Consider the following 9527-nt stretch of genomic DNA (forward strand, 5'->3'; position numbering starts at 1 on the left):
CTTCACTTACAAGAGTGGGGATTCCAGGCAGGAGTTACTGCAGCATCCCAAGTTCACCCTGCCATCTCACCGACGGATAACTATGTATGTGTATGTCGTTATCCGCCCGCCGCAACTCAACGCTCGGTCCACACATGTGATCCCTGCAAATGACACAAAACGGGTATCGTCATCATCGTCATATGATCACATAAAAGAGCAATCAATGACAGCCGGATGACCACTCGAGAAATGGCCTAAAACGGAGAGCAAATATCGGAAGCAGAAGAAAATGTTGTTATTGCCGAACTTGAAAAACTTCCCCTTCGAGATAAGGAGAACATGGAAAATGACTTTTCCCAGTTATGATTCAGCCAACGAATGACTGCATATACATCGTATGTGCTTTATGTGGTTATACGTTAAGCATTTGATTATCGCTAATTGCTATCATGAAATGTAGAATTACATTTTTCGTGAACATGGGAGCGAGTTACAAATCGTAAAACTAAAATCCAGTCGCGTCACACTAATTGTCCAATTTTGGGTGCTTATTGCTTTTTCTAGACTAGAGATGGATTAACGGCAAAAGTTTAAAATCTCTATATAAAATTTAGCTTTCCAAAATGGCCTTTTTCGAGGCTAGAGACGAATTAATTTTCAAGTTAAAGCCTCTTTAGTACAAAAAAGCAAAGGGAAGTTGTAGCTCGGAGACGAATGAATCGAAAATAGAAGGTCTCCGTTAACAAAGAAATTAATCCGTGGCAGCCCGAGCGTCACGAGATGGCCGTTGCAGCGGAGTTTGGAGAAACACGTTGAACCCATTCGATTTCTGAAGGAATTGTTTTCAGCGAAATGGATTATGTTGCTCCAATGGATCTTTTAAAATCTTCAGAGTCTGGTCTCTGTAGAGATATGACCACTTCCCAAGAAAAAAAAATCAGCAACGGTAAAGAAGGTCAGAAGTCCGAAAAAATCACAATCACACCCGTGAAAAACAATTCATTAGGGGTGGTATCCAGGACACGAACGCATTGTTGACTTGTTTATCACTTCGAATATTATTTTAAAATACATTGCATTATTAAATTTACTTTTTAGAAGAATGTTCTGGTGGCCCTGGCTCACGCTAATGAGTGCGTGGTTTTGTAGGCTTGGCTAATGATGGTTTATTCATGATTTACTATCGAGAGATCGAGAGAGAGAACTGGCCATATGTCACATTTCATTCCGTTTTGACGTAGGACTACGTCTTTGATTTCTATATAGGGGGGTCAATCTACAAAAAAAATTAACGTTTATTAGGAGTTCCCAAATGCATATTACGCAGAATAGTTCATAAGATATATGTTATAACATATACCATTAGACGGAAAATCTATCCAGCATTTTTTTCCGCCTGAGACATCAACAGTGGAGATAATAAAACAAGTGAGCAATTTAACAAATAAAAGAAGTATGTTTTGCGAGCGGATGCGAAGGTAAATCTTGTATCATACATTCTTTCTTCCAACTTCGTCCTCATGAACGTTGTATGTAACACAAAATTGCGTGCAATAATTGTTTCTATCTAACAAATTAGCAAGATGTTAAAATAATCAAATGCAAGATTTCATGCATCACTCAAACTTCATGCAAGATTTCATCAAAGCAGGAAAGTGTCACTCATACTGTGATGGCTCGTTAATTAGGAGGAGGCAGCGATTATCATGCGAAGACTTATAGAGATCGGCATTATATCGCATCACAAAAATGAAACGAAATGAAATATTAATATTCTTCATGACTCTCAATAATTTCAATTACTCATTGTGATAGTCTGCAAACGAATAAAGCAACTTCATGATTTCATGTGTATTTTACCTCAAAATATCACGAAATCGTGAGTATTTTCAACTTGTTTTTTCGTTTCTTCCCAATAAATTTCATATTCAATGTAATCAATGACGATATTTTTTTTTTGTTTATGGATCCACATATACTTCATCTACCATTCCATCCTGTTTTATGTGTCACACTGATATTCATTAATCATTTTCAGTTAGACAGTTGAACTTCCTGCCAGAAGCTCATTGTCTTTCTTTGTTCATTACAAACCGTTTGAAGGTTATCAGTACATACCACAAATGGCTCTTTTCAGGGCTACTATTTTGAGTTTCAAAAGAGTTAAACTAACAGATTTCTGAGCAATGAAAAGAATTACATTTAAAATAACCAAGTGTTCTGAACAATCACAGTCCTACGTCAAACTTTCGTCCGTGCCCCCAGGCTCATACCCTTCTACTTTTTGTAAGCGATCCCATCACTATCAACAAAAGCCTACGCATAGCCATAACATTCACAGCGACAACAGCCTTATATCTGAGTAACATAAACACAAGCCCATCACGATCCGCACATTTCTCTAAAAATTGTACCAATGCTATGGAACTATCCAAAAAATGTCATTTTTATCTTTAAAAACTCCAAAAGTACCGAAATTCGCACTGCACATAATCATGTATCGCAAAAGTTTCTCTTCTTCAAAAAAATCAAACCCAATCGTGGCATTCTTTTCCGCCACTGATACTCACTGAGGCCACATCCGATTATATATACAGCCATTCCATGCCAAACCGATATAGTGGTCCTCAGATTTCCATGAAAAGTGGTAGTTTTGTTCTTTTTTGCAAAATATTAGACCCGTATTTTTTTTTTTTTCGTTAAAGTGACCATTTCCATTTTAGGGTGATCCAAAAAATCATTTTTCCCCTTTTATCCAAAAATGACTTTTTGTAAAAATACATACCATTTGAACCACTGATCCGATTTAGATGATCGACATATAAAACTGAAGCCAATAAACTAACCTTCTTTGAAAAAAAATCACACGTGCGGGATTCTAGTCGCATAGGTCTACACTCTGTCCAACATCTATAAGACCACCCTGATTCTATTTCGTTGCAACACAAACAGTTAGAATTTCAGCAAGATACATTCATACATAGATGAATGCTTAGAATAATGTATTTTTAACGTCAATTTCGTTCAAAAGAGTTGTTTTTTTTATTTATTGTGCTCAAATATGATAATTACAGCTGTCCAGTTTCTATAAGACCACTTCAAAATTCATAAGTATTATCAATGGAAAATTCAAAACGATCGGCTGACTTACATGTCAATAATTAGTAACCTTGCCATTTAGACTAATAACCTTGAAAATTTGTGTCGGAATACTTTTTACCAAATTCTGCTGAATGGATTTCTCGATATTTTTCCATTTTTCGGAAATTGCGACCTTGATCTCATCAATCGTGGTGTGCCCTTTTCCCTCAGTGTAGATTCTGTGTACAAGGATCCCCCCTAAGATTTTGGACAGGATTCAAGTCTGGAGAGCGAGCCGGCCAGCCCAAAAAATTAAGTTTGGGTCCTTAATCCATTGCTTAGTTTACTTGCTGGTATGAATAGTAGCATTGTTTTGCTGGAATGTGAGTTTTTTGTGACGATATCCACGCAAAAACGGTAGGAGAGAAGATTCCAGAACATGTATGTAATCTTTGAATGATGTGAAAGATATCTTAAGCTTTCCAGCCTAAAGAGTTGAAAGTCACTATAATACAGGAAAAGAAAAGAAAGCTTTCCGGTTGCACAGAATCCCGGCCAAAACCATGCACGAGTCTCCATCAAAATTCCTGGTTGAAAAATACTGTTCCTCCTCCCGTAAATCTCGCCCGTTCCTGTTGAAACCATGAGGACCATCCAAATTGAACTTTTTTCGTCAGTGAAGATAACCTGTACATTGAAGAACTTTTTGTTATGGTATATAGCAAAATGTATTCTTTTGGAAACATTCTTTGTCACAACATACCATGTCCCACTGTCGGTTCATGTGAGCTTTGGCAAAACTCAGACGTCTTCCGATGTGAGATGGTGTAAGATGAGGAGTTTTAACCTTTTAAGCCCTCTTTATGTGAGGATTTTTTACCAAAATTTGACGAATTGTCACCCGAGCAGTTAAGTAGTTTAATAGCAGATTTAATTGATCAAAACAACTAAAACAACGGAAAATGTAACTGGTCTTATAGAAACTTGACAGTTGAAAATACGAAAACATTCGTTTAGGTTCAGCGCTTGCACACACACACATATGAAAATCATGAAGTGTATGGTAGTCACCAATACCTACACACTAGAATATAAATTGAAGCATTTTTTGTTTACAATGACACAAAGCAGCAAGATCCTGGTCTTATAGAAGTTGGACACAGTGTAGTCCAGTCACTTAGGATATTGAACGAAGACTTAAAACATGTTAAATTTGAAAAAATCATATCTTTAAAACGAAAAAAAATGCAATTCTGATATCAAGATATGTTATGTGAAAAAATCCTCAGTTTTCAAGAAAAAATATCAAAAAATATAGCACCCTTTAGTCCAAAGTCATGAAAACAACAATAATCAATAATCAATAATTACGAAAACAAAATCCATATTTTTTTGCTTGCTCAATATTGCAATTTCAATAAAAGGCTAGCTCATTGGCTTCAATTTGATATGTCGATCATCTAAAACGGTTCAGTGGTTCAAAAGTTATCAATTTTTGAAAAAAGTTTTTTTTGGGAAAAAGGTGGAAAAATTTGATTTTTCGGACCACCCTAAAATGGAAATGGGCATCCCAATAAAAAAAAATTAAAAACACGGGTATAATGTTTTGCGATAAATAACAAAATTACCATATTTGACGAAAATCCGAGAACCACTATATCGGTTTGTCATGGAATGGCTGTATTAAGAATTATGTTTAAAAAACAATTTCTCAATAACAACCATCTAAGAGTGCGCATACACTGTTTGACCGAAGCCAAATATTTGACTCTTTTTGACAGATAAAATTTGGTCAACGTGTACTGATCAAATATATTCTACACAAAACACGACAAGCAAATATTCAATTATTGGATGTCTAAAATGTTTTTTCAGTTTGTTCTTCGAACCTGTCGGTACATGGTTAGGTTACCTTGAATATTTCAGCGGATTTTTTCCATGTTCGGTGTTTGAAATTGTTTACCACTGTTGAAAATTGAAGAGTGGCAAACAAAATAGTGTTTGTACAAATATCAAATCAAACCTTATCTGTCAAAAAATATCAAATATTTGACTTCCGGGCAAACAGTCTACGGCCACCTTAAGTGTCTCGAATATTTATTTGGGTTACGAAAATAGTATCAATCCACCTAGAGGAAATGTTTATATACAGCCATTCCATGCCAAACCGATATAGCGGTTATGAATTTTCGTCAAAAGTGGTAGTTTTGTTCTTTATCGCAAATTATTAGACCCTTTTTTTATTTTTTTGTTAGGGTGGCCATTCCCATTTTAGGGTGGTCCGATCCATTTTTTAGCATATTTTCCAAAAATGCCTTTTTTCAAAAATTCATAACTATCGAATCACTGGACCAATTCAAGCATTCGACAAATTAAATTAAAGCCAATTAGCTGGTCTTTTTTGGAAAAATACTACAGTTGCAGTAAATTTGAATTATGTTTTCGTTATTATTGATTGTATTTGTTTTTTATAGCTTTCATGGTCTCGGGACCAAAGGCGCTATATTTTTTGTATTTTTTCTGGAAAGCTGAGGATTTTCCACATAATATATTTCGAAACCAGGGAGGCATTTTTTTTCGTTTTTGAGTTATGATTGGTAGCGGAGCAAGTAATTTGAACAAGTCAAACATCCTTTTAATTTCACAAAGTATTTCACTGTTTGAAACAAGCACTTAAAACCCTCACTTCTGTCTCACAAGAAGAATAGACACTGACTGGTAGCTTGTCCATAATTCCGGAGGAATTATATCAGCCAGCAGCACGGCACAACATGCCCGCGCGCGCGCGTGTGAGATAAGATAAGGTTGCCCCGACAACTTGCTTGTCTCCAACGATCCATCTTGTTGCAACTCATATAAGTATTTGCGTTGTCGTATATCTTGAATTCTATTATCCGACTCCTCGAAGATGGTGTGACCATCCCTTTGTACGAGTAAGATGTATCGCCACGAACCGCATAAATAGTTGATGATATTTTGCCAGTGTTCGGACGAGAGTTCCGACAATGGAAGAAAAGGTCCTCTTCGTCGGAGTCGCTTTGTTCCGCGTAAGAACGTACATCGGCACTGCGAACTGGTGAAGGTGCAGGAGTGGTAGATGTGTCCATGGCCTGTCGCTTCGACGGTACATCCGTCTCCAATTCGCCACTGTTGTCCGTTGCAACACTGACAACCGATTCCATTGACGCACGTCGCTTTCTCGACGTGGAAGGCAATGATAAAAGACTTGCGTCCACTTCGCTCGTCTCGGGCTTTTTTAGTAATTGTAAAAAGTCTCGAAAGACTGACATCGACAATGACATCTCTAAGCCAGTAGTAAATAGGTTCAGTTGCATTTCCAGATCCGCTTGGCCCTCGTTCGCATCCACTAATTCCAAAACGTTCTGACAACTTATGTTCAATTGTATCAGAAACTGTTTCAACTTCACAGCTTTCGGTTTCTTTACTCCTTGAATCCATTGCTCTAACTTTTTCACAAAGTTATTTTCGATAATCGCTAAAGCAAACGCACGAATGTCTAACACTTTTGCAATAGCTAGCGGAGCAAGTAATTTGAACAAGTCAAACATCCTTATAATTTCACAAAGTATTTCACTGTTTGAAACAAGCACTTAAAACCCTCACTTCTGTCTCACAAGAAGAATAGACACTGACTGGTAGCTTGTCCATAATTCCGGAGGAATTATATCAGCCAGCAGCACGGCACAACATGCCATTAAGTTTTCACTCGACGTAGGAAAATATGTATACGATATCATTGCTGGGCTTTGTAATGTACGAATTCCATTTACATGGGCATTTATAGTAGTTCCTTCTTGAATATTCGTATGATTGGTAATACCAGTTGGTACCATAGGAGCAGTTGTTGAGGTTGAAATTTTTCCAATACCCATTACAGGTACAGTTTTATTTAACCCAACATTATACAGTATATTAATAGGCAGTTGCGAATTAACATTTGCAATGGCAGTACTTTGTGTTTCAAATGATACTCGATATGCTAACGGTGTCACAGTCCAACGACATTTCTTTGCCCATGCAGTAGTAGGTAGTTCATCAAATTCTACAGAATTCATGTACCAATATAAATCGTTTACGTTAATAGTACTTAATGGAATGATTTCTGTTCTTGGTGTTCCTAGTCGACCATTTTCAGCAACCGAAGCGTTGGCAATGTTAGCATTGGCATAGTTGATAGTTGTCACTTCAAAACTTCGTTTATATTTGTGTGTTCCATTATTAACACCGTTCGAACCGCTGATGAACACTCTATTAACACCAGTTCCTCCTGGTTCAGCTACACCGCCTCTTCCAGATCCAGTTCCTCCTGACATTTCAGCTGTATCAATTTCGATGGGCTCACCCTGTCCTGGTTGAATTTCTCCACTGGAACCAGTTGAAGAACTTCCAGCAATTGGAGTATCGTGGCTCTGTGTGTGATGTTCGGAGCCCTGTGACTGAGTAGCAGCGAAAATATCTGTTGAAGAGTCGTATCCTGTATCATTAGACTCTTTTGTTTTCTTTGCCGGTGTACCCGGCGGTGACATGGGTGTGTCGGTCCGCTTACCTGATTTACTGTGTGGAAGATTAGAGGGATATTTAACCCCAATTAGCGATTCCACTCCGTATTTTATACCGAGTCCAACCTTACCTAGCCATGAGTCTAGTCCTGGTGCTCTATCAAATGCTTGAATAGCTTTTCTATCACTTTTTCTAATATCTTCCTGAGTTTGCGCAAAATGATATTCGTGGTCGTGTATATATGCAATTTTATCTGCTTCACTTTTTGGTGGCCCGTTTTCTAATGGATTTCCTGGTCCGAGATAATTTCGTCCACGATATAACATTCCACTTAAAACCCTCACTTCTGTCTCACAAGAAGAATAGACACTGACTGGTAGCTTGTCCATAATTCCGGAGGAATTATATCAGCCAGCAGCACGTGTTGCCTCACTTCAATCCAATAATACGTAAAGATGTTACCGCTCTCGGAGTGAGACATATTTATGATAGTGCTGGTTATGACTTTGTGTTTTTCAATGGACGTTTTACAAACAGCAATGCTTATCGCATAGCTATTGTAAAAAATACAACATGGGCAAAGAAATGTCGTTGGACTGTGACACCGTTAGCATATCGAGTATCATTTGAAACACAAAGTACTGCCATTGCAAATGTTAATTCGCAACTGCCTATTAATATACTGTTCAGGTTCAGCCTACCCTTAGAGAACCTGAAAATGCTTGCCTTGAGGCGGTGCTTACACTGTTCTTCGAGTGTGGAAACAATACAGCACAAATTTTTTGGCTGTCGGAGAGTACGAGATGCTTTCAATGTGCTACAACAAAAGCTGCTAGTGGTATCTGGTAGACAACGCGCACTCCATTTAGAGGATCTCCTTCGACCGTCGTTGGAGGGGTTTGAAACAAATGAACGAATTTTGATAATGAAACTGTTATTGACATATATCACCTTCATTGATAGTAGTAATGGTAGGATTGATATAGATGAGTTGAAATTTAGTTTTGAAGTCGAGAATGAATCAACCATGTAAATAAATTTTTACCAAACAAAAAAGACAAATAAACGTAATTATAAAAAAAAAATAAAAAAAAATTGGTCCGAAACATAATTTTTTCCCCATTTTTTCCATTACAAAAAATCATAACTTCTGATCTACTAAACCGATTCAGATGCGACATATCAAATCAAAGCCAATGAGCTAGTATTGTTTGAAAAAATATTACACTCTGATTAAAAATGGGTTTTGTTTTCGTAATTATTGATAATATTTGTTTTTTATAGCTTACATCGTTTCGGGACCAAGGGCGCTATATTTTTTTATATGTTTTTCCTGAAAGCTGAGGTTTTTTCACATAATATATCCGAATACCAGCGAAGTGTTATTTTTCGTTTTTAAGTTATGATTTTTCAAAGTTAACACGTATTCAGTTTTCGTTCAATATTTCTATGCGATTAGACTGATTGTATGTGACTATAATCCAACTAATTGGCAAGTGTGTTATTTTTCCAAGAAAGCTAGTAGGCTTTAATTTGATATGTCGATCATCTGAATCGGTCAAGTAATGCAAAAGTAATAAATTTTCGAAAAAAGTCATTTTTAGGATAAAAGGGAAAAATGGTTTTTTGGACCATCGGGTAACTTTGAAAGATCATAACTCAAAAACGAAAAGAAACTCATCCCTGATTTCGAGATATATTATGTAAAAAATCCTCAGCTTTCCAAAAATATAGCACCCTTGGTCCCGAGAGCATGAAAACTATAAAAAACAAATACAATCAATAATTACAAAACCAAAACCTGAAATTTATGCAGGTGTAGTATTTTTTCGAGAATGACTAGCTAATATGCTTCAATTTGATATATCGACCGTCTAAATCAGTTCAGTACTTCACAAGTTATGAATTTGTCATTTATGAAAAAAAAAAGGGGAAAAAGTCGA

The sequence above is a fragment of the Toxorhynchites rutilus genome, chromosome 3 (assembly GCF_029784135.1).
Source record: "Toxorhynchites rutilus septentrionalis strain SRP chromosome 3, ASM2978413v1, whole genome shotgun sequence".
Classification (NCBI taxonomy): domain Eukaryota; kingdom Metazoa; phylum Arthropoda; class Insecta; order Diptera; family Culicidae; genus Toxorhynchites; species Toxorhynchites rutilus.